This window comes from Heliangelus exortis, chromosome 1 (genome assembly GCF_036169615.1).
Source record: "Heliangelus exortis chromosome 1, bHelExo1.hap1, whole genome shotgun sequence".
Classification (NCBI taxonomy): Eukaryota; Metazoa; Chordata; class Aves; order Apodiformes; family Trochilidae; genus Heliangelus; species Heliangelus exortis.
The window spans coordinates 167,174,899-167,187,350 of record NC_092422.1 but is presented as its reverse complement, the minus strand read 5'-3'; the positions used below and the strand labels follow the sequence as shown (position 1 = coordinate 167,187,350).

Sequence of the window (12,452 nt, the reverse complement as noted above, 5' to 3'; positions counted from 1 at the left end):
AAAGACACTAACCACAATTTTGGGTTACTTTCACCATATGGATGGCACCAAGAAATCACCTATAACAAAACAGTATTTCATTGTGAACTCTTACATAACCAACCTATTCTTTGTTATAGCTGATTATTCAATCTTATTGAAGAGCTTCAAGAAGAACTTAAGTTTTCCCACATCAATAACATCAGAAGCACCTTACAACGATGAACCCCATTTACATTCAAAGTTTCTTTCCACAATAACAACCACAAAATAACTGCTGATGCCAACTCACTTATCTCAGATTTGGATAAGGTGCCTTTTTCTTGCTCAGACTGATGAAACTACATTTCCAAAAACCACAACTGCAGAAATTTAGAAAGGATTTGCTTTACCTTCATTGCTATAGATACCTTCATTTGGTAACACACCTAGAACAAAACTCCAATGAGCTCAAACTAGTTCTAAGTTACTGCTTTTCTCCAACTCTTCCATAGGACTTTTAATTACTTTTCATTATCTCTATCTAACCACAGTGAACACTGCCTCTTCCATCACAAGTAGCACACCAAGAATATTCAGGGAGGGAAGCAAAAGTGCATAAAAAAAAAAGCTTATTCAGTAACTAAATAGAAAGCAGAAAATAATTTAATTGTTCCTCCAGTGCCCAGAATTACTTGCCCTGCATAAGAAGCAGTCCAACTCACACCATTCCTCTACCTTCAGATTCTACCTCAAAATTCAAGTTTTGAGTATCAGTACAGCTCAGTTTCATGTAAGGGTCTCCATCTCTCCCTGTGGCACACCAAGCACAGCTCTTCACTACTGCAGTTTTGGTCTGCTGCTGTCCTGAAGTGTGGACATACATGGAGACTTCCATCAGGCACTGCTCTTATGAAACTTTACAGTACTTAGTACTGCAGGCAGCCCAACAAAAGCCAGGTAGTAGGTAAAGAGACAAAGAGTGTTAACTCACTTGGCACTTCCAAGCAATTTCAGACTAGCTTGGAAAAGTTCCAAACATTTTTAAATGCATCACTGGGGTTTACTCACAGATCACACCTTTGAAGGCAGATCAGCTCTCCAGTACTTACTTCTAATAACAGAAGAACACAGGTTCCATTTTAATAGGAGTTCAATCCTTAAATATAATCTGGAATAAGGCAGACAGCAGCATTAGTGTATATTAGGAAAAGTGATCAGATATTGCAATATACCACAGTACTGAGAGCCTTAGAAAACAGCTTCTGGAAGACTTATTTCTTCTTCTTTCCAATTCTCTCTACACATTTTTACTTTTGGAAATACTTATACACATGCATGAAATAATGTCTCAGAAAGTTAAGAAGAATGCCATCACATTAAAATGTAATTTTTAAGTGTTTGCTGGATGGCATATTTTGAGTTAAAACTCTAATATTATGTTCTCATGGACAAAAAAAGGAAGAGTAAATACTACTGTTTCATTGAGTTAATTTGCAAGACAGTATTACTTGGTAAAAACAAATGAACAGGTAAAAATATTCATCTTAGCACAACATACAAAAATGTGAGGCACAGGTACACATATGCCTAGGGGAGGGGTGTGTGTGTGTATTTGTATATACACACACACATTTGATACCCAAATAAATACATTTTATACAGAGTTTGTTTTCATCTTGCCTACTCATAGGTAATTAAATACAATGCTTTCATCATCCTCTGTCAAGGCAGTTGACATTTCCCCTAGCCTAGAAGTGACAATTGGTTAAATTGAATTAGCTTTCCTCAAGACTTTTTAGCTGGAGAAACAATCTGATGTGCCATAAAAAGTTGAAAGAAAGCAGAAAGTTTTGAAAAAACAATAGGCAAGTTACTTTGTAATTTGTTTTAAATTACTGATGTGAAAAACTAGGTTTTGCACCTTGTGTGAGACACTGAGAAAATGCATATTCAACCTTTGAGAGTCCTTCTGATGCAACTACTCTGCCTTTGGTGCTCCAGCAAACCCAGAAGTAGGGAGCTGATGGACAGCAGAGCTGCAGCTTTAGAGAACATTCACCTTCCATATTCCAGCAGGTAGCTCTCCATTTGTTATTTTGTGACTTGCAGCTAACTTCCCACGAAAGAGAATCCAGCACTCAAGTGGTTTAGTGTGTCAAAATCAGGCAACTTCCAAATCCAAAAGAGAGATTTTCCCAGCTTTCTGCTTTCAAACTGTGCCCATATGCTCGACAGTTGGGTAAAGAGATTAAACAAGTAGGGAAAAGATACAAAATCACTGCACTGGCATCCTCTCAGATCAAGGTCACTGCAGGGCAAGGTGAACCAATACAGAGAGATGAAACAAAATGTGCCCAAAATGTGCTGAAAACCATGAACCTGGACTTGTTTTGAAGCTCTCTAAAGAATGTGCACATCAGCGACATTGTTATGCATGACAACAGAGGAAAGATCAAGGTATAAATCTGTTCCACACTGTTTATATCCCACTTGGAAAAGAAAACAAAACAAAAATCCTGAGCAATGTTGAGATTCATAAAAACTACTGTAATCTTAAACGGCATAACCATTTTGGAATTCATTCAGACAATTTGGTAACAATAATTGATAACACTGAACAATCAGTTAAGCTGTCAGTGGAAACTGGACTGCAAGTTTTTGTTACTATTAACTGGAAGGACACTTTTTCTCCCTCAACTTAGATTGCTAGCAAAGAAAATCCCAACAGTGAACTGACAGGGGCCAGGCTTCAAGAATTCTGTATGGCAAGTCAGACCATCAAATTTTTCCTAACAGTGTTTTTTTTTCCCCCACCATCAGAACAACGTATGTTTAAACATACATTAGCATTAATCACAATAAAATCATTGTTAAAATAATTACTAAAGACAACTTTGAGTTTTTGCACAAGTTTTGAATACCTAAGAATCCTGCAAAGAATCCCAGAAAAAAACCCCAACACTTAGATATTTGCAAGTAGAGCAGAACCACCATATGACATAAGCAGAACCATCAACAGGTTTTATAAAAGCAGAGGCTAAAAGTCATCGTCACCTTTATCAAACTACAGTCAAAAGCACAAAACTTCTTTATCATCCAGATGTTTCAGAAGTGATAGCTGAGTAAGATAACCTACATCTCCTGTTGAGTCAAATTCAACAGCCTTCACGTACTGTTTGAGCCACTACAAATGTTGAAAAACTCAAATACCTGAAGTGTTTCCAATCTTAAAGATAATCTGAATACAAGATAAACTAGTGAACCCAGTTTTACTGATACAAAAGGTCTGAAAAACGTTCTCTTTCAAGACTGTTTAGAAGAGAGAAGATTCCCTTCCCCATCCCCAACAAGGCCACAAAGCTGTTGTCCATTCTCCTCATTCACAAACAGATTTTAAGGCGAGTAGAACATTAAAGAAAACTATGTATTTCTTATTTGGGCCATTTATCACTCTGTAAGCTGACACATCAGCAAATTCAAATCAGAAGACTTAACACTGGCACTGAAAGTCCAAATGTTCTCTTCCGTATTGTTTCTCCTCTGTTTAAGGAGAATAGAACAAACACTCTATGCCTAGAAATTGTAATGGAAACACCTGAAAAAGTACTGGGTTAATTTCCAAGTCTTTTCCATGTCACTAAAGAGGACGCTATCAATTTTTAAAAATCTTGTGAATGTCTAGATACAACTTTGCAGTTAAAAATGGAAAGACATGGCTGACCCTTCATAATATCAAATTATAGTGATTTCTTTTGTCATTTAATTTCCGAAGCTTGCTACTTATTTCTGCTAAGACTGAAAGACTTCCACCATTGCTCTTGTCTCAAGAGATAAGAGAGCCTGAATACCCACACAGTAAAACTCTAAATTAGATTACACTTCACTTAAAAAGTATGATCCACTGAAACAAAATTAAAAGCCTCCAATATGTTTGTGACATACAAACAACATCAGGCACTAAGGATACTGGATCTCCCTTTAAGGTTACCGATGCCCTAAAAAGTTATAAAGTTGCAATCTTAAAACAGCTGCTCAAGAATGGGAGGCATTCCAATCCATTATAGTACTACTTAGATGTAAAAGGCCCTAACTGCCTCTCCACCTTTAAAGAAATGAATCTTTACCGACAGTCCTTAGTTGCTAATACTAAACAACCGGTAACTACCCGGGGCTTCCTTTTTGCTTATTCTTCCTTAAAATTTAAAATTAATTAGTCGTCTAAAATAAGAACATTGTGAGGGGACTGGGACCAATTTTAGTGCTACCGAAATAGTTTACTTTATAAATGTGAAGCCGGATTGTCAAACAAAGATGATTTGCATCTGGGGCTCAGGCTAATAATATTCTTTAATACTCACCAAAGGGGGTAAAAAAACTAGGACACAGTGTACTCTAAACACCAGAAGAGCTGCAGCCTCTCTCCCTGCCTCGGGAACAGCACCACTTCCAGGGTTACTCTGCGCAACTTTACTGATGTTCCAGCCCGCGGCGATCCCACAAAAGCGGCGCTGGGCTTTCAGCTGAGCCCCTCCGGGCAACTTCCTCCACAGCCTCACGATTCTCCAGCAGCTCCTCGAAGCAGCTCTTCCAGCCAGCTCCTCACAGCATTTACAGCTACGGGCGGTCAGCCCAGAGCCCGCGGGCTCCGGGTGAGGAGGGAGGGACGCGGGGCCCCCCCGGACCCGGATCTTTGTTCAGGCCAAGGCCGCGGGGAGGAGGTCTCGGCGCCCAACCCGCTCACGGATGGCCCGGGCAGGGCTCCCGTTTTGCCTCCACAAAAGCTTTGGGCGCGGAGGGGGCCGGGGGTCTCCTGGGACCCCTTTGTTACCCCCTCTTGCCCTGGGAGACGAGGCGGGCGGCTGCCACCCCCGTGTCCCCAGCGGCCTGGCACGGCGGCAGCAAGGGGCCGGGCCGGACCGGGCCAGCCCCCCCGGCCGGCGCCACGACGCGGGCAGCGAGGAGCGGAGGGAAAGGAGGAGAACCCGCGGTGGAAGCCGGCAGCAAACCCCGCCCCTGTCCCCGGCGGAGGGAGCACCCCAGCCCGGGGAACGGCGAGCGGAGGCGTCGGGCAGAGCGGGACGGCAGCTCTGCTCGCCTCCCCCTGCTCCGTCCCGGCGGCTCCCTGCCCCGCACGCCGCCGTCCCACGCCGGGAAACGGCCGCGACCACTGTCCCGACGGAAACTCCCGAGGGAGGCGCACACCTCCCTCCCTCCCTGCCTCCCTCCCTCCCTACTCCCGCCCCCCAGCCGCTTCCCGCCGGCCCCGGCCCCAGCCGCCGGTGTTCACCTGGCGCCTCGCCGTCCCCTCCCGCGGTCCCTGCTCTGCGGACACTCGCACCAAGCGGAGACTCCGCTTCCCCGCCTCCTCTTCCTCCTCTTCGGGGCTTCCGGGAGCGGTTCCCGCCGAGGAGGGTGGGTCAGTCAGTCGGTCGGTCGGTGGATGCGGGAGGGCGGGCTGGGCTGAGCCGAGCCGGGCCGGGCCGGGCTCAGCGGGGCCCCGCTCAGCGCCCGCCGGTCAACCACATGTCCACGCGCCGCCGGGAGACCGTGGCGCCGGCGGGGGCCGCTAGGGGGCGCTGCTCTGCCGCCTTCCGCCGCGGGGGTTGCTGGGAAGGGGAGGCGGGGGAACGGGGGGCGGGGGGCGCTGCCCGCCACAGAGACGCCTCCCGACCGCCCCGCGCCGGCCCCGGGAGCATTGTGGGATAGGTCCTCCAGCGGCCCTCTCGAAAGGGGGAGGGGCGAGGGGGGCAGGGAGCAGGGAGGCGGGAAGGGGAGGGCACGTGACCCGCCGGCGTTGCGTCTCGCGAGGCGGCAACGGGATTGGGATTGGAATGGGAATGGGAATGGGGATGGGGATGGGGATGGGGGGAGAGAGGCGGGGATTGGGATGGGAATGGGATGGGGGGGAGGGGCGGGAATGGGCCCCGCGCTGTGGTCGGGGGCGCCCCCTGGTGGCGGCGCGGCAGCAGGGCGCGCGTGAGGTGACGTCACCATACCGCGCCGTCGGGGCACCCCCCTTCCCCCCTGAATTGATTTATTTATTTGTATTTATTTGTATTTATTAATTTGTATTTATTTGTTTGTATTCTTATTAAAGGCGCTTTGCGGACGGGAGAGTGCTCTGCTTGAGGTGCCGGTGGGGGCTGAGGGGCCCGGGCTCGGCCCAGCCTGGGCTTCCTGTCCCCTGCCCGGATGTGGCGAGAGGCCTGGGCAGGCCTGAGGCGGGGAGGGGGGGAGTCTTCCATCTCCGCGCCCCCCAAATGCCTGCCTGGCACCGCCCCTGGCAGTGTGCGGGGCACGGGGGGCTCTGCGGCCCTGCCCCCGGGGAAGAGGCGGAGCGACTGTGGCAGCGGCTGCTGCGAGCACCTGGAGTATCATAGAATCATAGAATTAGCCGGGTTGGAAGGGACCTCAGAGATCATCAAGTCCAACCCTTGATCCACCGGTGCGGTTGCTAGACCATGGCACTGAGTGCCACATCCAGTCTCTTTTTAAATGTCTCCAGGGATGGAGAATCTACCACCTCACCGGGCAGTCCATTCCATTGCCTGATCACCCTCTCTGTAAAGAAATTCTTTCTAATATCTAACCTAAATCTCCCCTGGCACAACTTAAGACTGTGTCCTCTTGTTGTGTTGAAAGTCATCTGGGAAAAGAGACCAACCCCCACCTGGCTACAACCTCCTTTCATGGAGTTGTAGAGAGTGATGAGGTCTCCCCTGAGCCCCTCTTCATCAGACGGAACACCCCCAGCTCCCTCAGCCCTTCCTCACAGGACTTGTGCTGGATTCCTTCACAGCCTCCTTGCTCTTCTCTGGACCTGCTCCAGGACCTCAATCTCCTTCCTGAACTGAGGGGCCCAGAACTGGACACAGAACTCGAGGTGAGGCCTCACCAGGGCTGAGTACAGGGGAAGAATCCCTTCCTTGGACCTGCTGGCCACGCTGTTCCTGATACAGGCCAGGATGCCATTGGCCTTCTTGGCTACCTGGGCACACTGCTGGCTCATGTTCAGCTTCCTGTCAATCCAGACTCCCAGGTCCCTTTCTGCCTGGCTGCTCTCAGCCACTCTGTGCCCAGCCTGGAGCTCCCCATGGGGTTGTTGTGGCCAAAGTGCAGGACCCGGCACTTGGCCTTGTTGAACCTCATCCCGTTGGAATCAGCCCAGCTCTCCAGTCTGTCCAGTATCTCCAGGCGAGGCTGGTGTCAGTGTGATTGGTGCTGGCCGCTGCTTGTGGGCCTCACAGAAGTAGCAAGGTTTAATCCTTAAGTATTTGTATACCCCTTTTTTTCAAACCCATTTGGCATATTATCATAAGTCTTGGTTAGAGCAAACGGAGAGGTCGTTCCATGCAGCAGCTTCTGTCTCTGAAGTGAAAACTCCCGGGGCAACACATCTGCCCTAGCTACAAGCAAAAGGCCAAGGGGACCAGGTACCCCCCAAATATGTACCTGGGTCACCTGTCTCCTCATGTCCACAGTGGTGTTGGAGTAGAGTTTGTGTCTGCATCAGTCTGTTCAGAATTAGTTGGCATGATCACTGATGGAATATTAATTTAGGATTAACTGAGAAGAACTTAAGTAAGAGCTGCCTTAGGGACAACATATAAGGGGAGTCACAGGAAGGAAGGAAAAGGCTGGATTCATTAGCAGACTGCAGGGAAATGTAATAAATAGCAAGGCTATAGCCACAGGAAGGAAAGACCAGATTTAAGAATGGAGGTGACATGTTTAAGGTAAGTTTGACTTTAAGGTTATTAAGGTTAATGAACACCCCATATCTTCAATGGGATCATCTAAAGGAAGGAATAAGCTGTTTTGAAGGTTGGAATCAAAGAAAGCCCTATTATAGAGTAATAAAGATGACTTTCAGTGCACAGTTTTGAATGTGAATGACTGAAATCTTAATGACCCTAGAAGAAGACACTGAAGCAATTAAGCAGGAAGAAGAACCTTGGTGTGCTTTAGCAGCCCACCCCAGAGGAAAGATTTGCTTGCAAGGAAGGACGTAACTGTACAGAACTGCTGGATGGTTTTGTTTGTTATGTTATGTTATATTATGTTATGTTATGTTATGTTATGTTTGTTTTGTTGAGTCTTAACAATTGAAATGACTGCTAAGCCCCTTGGCACTCACAGATGCAAAGCAAGCCTTGGGGGGCTCTGTTTGTGTCACACACAGGTCAGGAAGACCTTGCTGTCATCTGCTGATGCTGCACAGCTGCTGTGCAATGGAGCTGGTGTCTGAGAGAGAGGAATGCAGAAAGAATCATAGAATCATAGAATTGGCTGGGTTGGAAGGGACCTCAGAGATCATCAAGTCCAACCCTTGATCCACTACCGCTGCAGTTACCAGACCATGGCACTGAGTGCCACATCCAGTCTCTTTTTAAATATCTCCAGGGATGGAGAATCCACCACTTCCCGGGGCAGCCCATTCCAATGCTTGATCACCCTTTCCGTAAAGAAATAATATCCAACCTAAACCTCCCCTGGCACAACTTGAGACCGTGCCCTCTTGTCTTGCTGAGAGTTGCCTGGGAAAAGAGACCAACCCCCCCCTGGCTCCAACCTCCTTTCAGGGAGTTGTAGAGAGTGATGAGGTCTCCCCTGAGCCTCCTCTTCTCCAGGCTGAACAGCCCCAGCTCCCTCAGCCTCTCCTCATAGGACTTGTGCTGGAGTCCCTTCACCAGCCTGGTTGCCCTCCTTTGGACCTGCTCCAGCACCTCAATCTCCTTCCTGAGCTGAGGGGCCCAGAACTGGACACAGAACTCGAGCTGTGGCCTCACCAGGGCTGAGTACAGGGGCAGAATCCCTTCCCTGGACCTGCTGGCCACGCTGTTCCTGATCCAGACCAGGATGCCATTGGCCTTCTTGGCCACCTGGGCACACTGCTGGCTCATGTTCAGCTTCCTGTCAATAAGAAGCACTCACCACTTCTGAGGTGCTGCCTGTACTTCCCTTTGATCCTCTTATCTTGCCTCCTCTCCAGCAGTGACCTTACAGCTATCACACAAGTTCAAGAGAGCTCCTTACAGAAGAATGGCTTTGGCCATTTCTCAGCCTCCTTTCAGGATGGAGAGAGACACATGTGGGTTTGTGCTGAGAATTTGAATTCTTGGCTTCAAAGTATCCTGCACCATCAAAACAATCCTGCACATTTGCCATCTGCCCAACACTGCTGCTTCACTACTCTGACTTTTTCATTGGGATAGGCCTGAGTGAGCCTGAAGTGGCATATTTGGAGTCTTGAAGCTGCCAGTACCACATTCTGTCTCTGGAAAAGGTAAGATGACAAAAATGTAACACAGTGGGTTGTTCTTCCCTTTGTGACACTGTTGGGGGTGATCAGCTAAAGCCACCAAAATACCCTGTGTCCAGGGAACAAAAGAACCACTGATAATACAGTGTTTTTGCTGTCTGGTTTCAAATGCTCATTTGAGCAATGAATGTTTCATCTCTTTGGTTCTTGGATCCTGAACTTTTAAAGAATGTAAATATATTCAAATGGCATTGAAAAGGTCTGGATTCTGGGAGTTTATTCAGAGCTCATTCACTCTCTCTGCTCCCTTGTAGGGTCAATCATGCACATGTTGCTCCTCCCTCCAGTCTGTTCTTCAAGATCCTTATTGATGGACTTTCTCTTCCAAAACCTCCTCAAGCATCCTATTTCTCTGGCTTAAAGTTTATACTTCTGGAAAGCTGTTTTGATGAGTAACCAGGATCCTTCCTGCTGCATCAGAAGCCTGTACATTTGGTCCTGCTTCCTGTGAGCACTGGGTTCAGACTGTCCCCTCTCAGATTTTTACCTGCTTTTAATCTTTTGTACTCCTTCTCAATCTTTTTCTTAGGTTAAACATCACTGAAAGGCCTTATAAAATCAAATCTATGATAAGGGCTCAGTCTCTCTTATCCAAGGGGCCTGTTACTCTACTGTAAAAGGAAATGAGATTGGTTTGGCATCAGTTGTTCTTGGAAAATTAGTGCTGGTCCTTATGTTCTTATCACTGAAGTACTAGGAAATTGGTTCCTGTATTCCAGACATTTCCTGGGGATCTTTCTCCCCCTCTTTCCAGCAGTGAATTTTGATTGTTGCCTTAATTTCAAATTCAACTTTGACTTGTGTTTATATATTGTGCAAAAAATCCCCACCAAAACACTGGAAATAAATATGATGACTTATCTAATTTTTCTGTTATCACAGTATTCTGACTTCTCTGTCTTTGGCACTTGCGTCCTCATTGCTTTTTAGGGAATTTTAAATTTTGAAGTTCTGCCATACATGTATCTATCCAAGTAAGTAGGGTGGGTGTTTTGCATAACAAGATGCCTCAGATACTTGGCTGCACTGAGAACATTATTTCAGTGTTTTCATTCTTTCCTTGTTTTAAAAATTTGTTTGATTGGGATACATCTTTCATTTATATACATGATGTCTTTTCTGGCAAGCATCATTGTTTCGAAATATAGCATTCAAAATATAGCATGAAATTTTAAATAAAAGTAAGTGGGATGACTTACCACACACTAATGATGAATTCAAGACTTTCACTGCTTTTTAGCCAAAGGGAATGCAAAAGGTTTGTCTGACACCTAAAAAAAAAATCTTTTTGAGAGTAGTCAGTAAGAGCATAGGCATCTGTTGTGGAGACTGGGGTTTATTTGTTTGTTGGGTTTGTGGTTTTGGTTTGTTTTAGTTGGGTTGTTTTAGTTGTTGGTTTTGGTTTTTTTTTTTTTTTTGTATTTGTTTTAGTTAATGCTAAGGGTGATGGTGGAAACAATATTATCAAACCTCCTTTGGTTTGGATTTTTGTTGGTTTGCTTGTTTGAGTTTTTTTCGTTTTTTCCTTTTTCTTGTCTTTTAACTCATTAGAAGATCATCTACTACTGGTTCTACTACTGGTGTTTGAACCATCCATGTTTACCATTAGTGAACTAAATACAAAAAACCCTGTTGGCTTAATTTTTGGCAAAACTAACTGATGAAAGATTCAATTGGTGGGATTAGATCACATAAAATCTGGCAGCACACAAATCAGATTTTCAGTATTTCCATATCCAGGAATCATGTGTCAGTTCCTAAGAGATTCCTCTTCAGTTAAAGTATGTTCTGGCTCCGAAGCTGAGGATTTTGGACAGAACCTTGGAAATCAGACTTTCTAAGTTGTTTGTGAATAGCAGCAACCCTTTTATATAGAATTAGAGAAATTCTGTAGTGATCTTGGCTGGAATTTTCCTCTTGCCATGCCAGGTCATGGTAACACTTGGACTGTGCTCCATGGAGATAGACTGGAATCTTCTGGAATGTATCCCACTGTAGAAATGAAAGATGTTAATAACAGCAAGATTGAATATCATGAAGGAGAAAAGGCTTCCTGTGTTTAGTGCCATGAGGAAACAGGATGTAAGACAATTAACCATAATTTATAATATATAACCATATTGTTTCCTTGGCAAGAAATGGGATGGGTGTTACCCCGTCATGAAGACACCATTCTTTAATTATTCCAAGAACTCCCATGAACATATGACTAATAATGTAGCAGTAAGTTGTGAACAACCACATTTCTTCACAGTGTTAAGACAAAAAATTGCTTGGAGCTTTTGATTGCAGTTTCCAACAGAAACCCAACTGTACACTCCTTAGCAAAACTAGCCCACATTCCTTTATTATTCCAAATTATATGTACTAATTTGGTGGGACTGGGACCTGTCTAACCAATTTAGCACACGGGTCTTAAGCTGAGCCACATTATGCAATGGTCCTTTTCACCACCCTGAACAGGCTTGCTGGTTTCACTCCAACTTGCTGTAACAAGTTGTGATAAATATTATTGGAAGCATTGGCTTCAAGTCCCTCCCTTCGTCTTAGAAGAACTGTAGAGGTTAAGTGAAAGCCAAGTTAAGCTCAAAGCAAAGGGAAATGTGGACTTGGAACTCTTTGGGCAAGGAAGTTTTGCTGTGGGAGTGTGTGTGTGACAGAGCAAGAGAAGGATGAGAGAGAGCAGTTAACTGGTGTCAAAAAAACCCCTGAGCATACAGATGAAGTATTGAGGGAAGCTCTAGAGTCTTTTACATTTGTGCAAGTAACCAGAGAAAGCAAAAATGCAACAAAAGGTTCCTTACTTCTCTCTCACCCTCTTCTCCCACTGGAACAGAGGAACTGCTCTCCACCCCTTTCCAGGTGTTAATGGTGCCACACACTGGTGCTTCACAAGTGCCTGGGACAAACTCAGAGCAAAGCCCACACAACCTTCACATCGTGTGAAGGTGCAGTGAGCTGGTGGCACTGGGAGCTACAGCAGGGGTTGTGTGGTTTAGGCTGTAGTTGGGATTTCTTTCAGATGCTGCCCAAGGATGTGCTACATGATTGCAGCTGCTTTGGTCATTCCTTCAAAAACCTTGCAGGCTCAAAAAAAGAAGGGATAGCAAAAAAATCCTACTATCCACTTCAGCTTTTGCATACTCTCCTAGCTAGAAGCACCACTTTA

The 12,452-nt window shown here is 45.8% G+C and overlaps 1 protein-coding gene and 1 long non-coding RNA gene across 5 annotated transcripts in view; one reads left to right on the top strand and one right to left on the bottom strand.

Annotated features, from left to right (window-relative positions):
- SCAF11 (SR-related CTD associated factor 11) overlaps window positions 1–5,372 on the bottom strand; it is a 45,479-nt gene extending 40,107 nt beyond the window's left edge. For 2 of the 3 annotated variants that reach the window (XM_071733543.1, XM_071733545.1), the window contains exon 1: window positions 5,249–5,372. The gene's annotated coding sequence lies outside the window, so the exon portion shown is untranslated. Of the gene's footprint in view, window positions 1–4,319; window positions 4,446–5,248 lie in introns of those variants that run through there. The other variant, XM_071733544.1, reaches the window with a different exon arrangement.
- Window positions 5,373–7,127: 1,755 nt separating this feature from the next.
- Window positions 7,128–10,146, top strand: LOC139791390 (uncharacterized). Of its 2 annotated transcripts, XR_011723911.1 has the most exons (3): window positions 7,128–7,394; window positions 8,954–9,247; window positions 9,538–10,146. It is a non-coding gene; the product is annotated as an uncharacterized lncRNA (long non-coding RNA). The 2 variants fall into 2 exon arrangements; XR_011723910.1 differs by lacking the exon at window positions 7,128–7,394 and having other exon boundaries at window positions 8,889–9,247.
- Window positions 10,147–12,452: the final 2,306 nt, after the last annotated feature.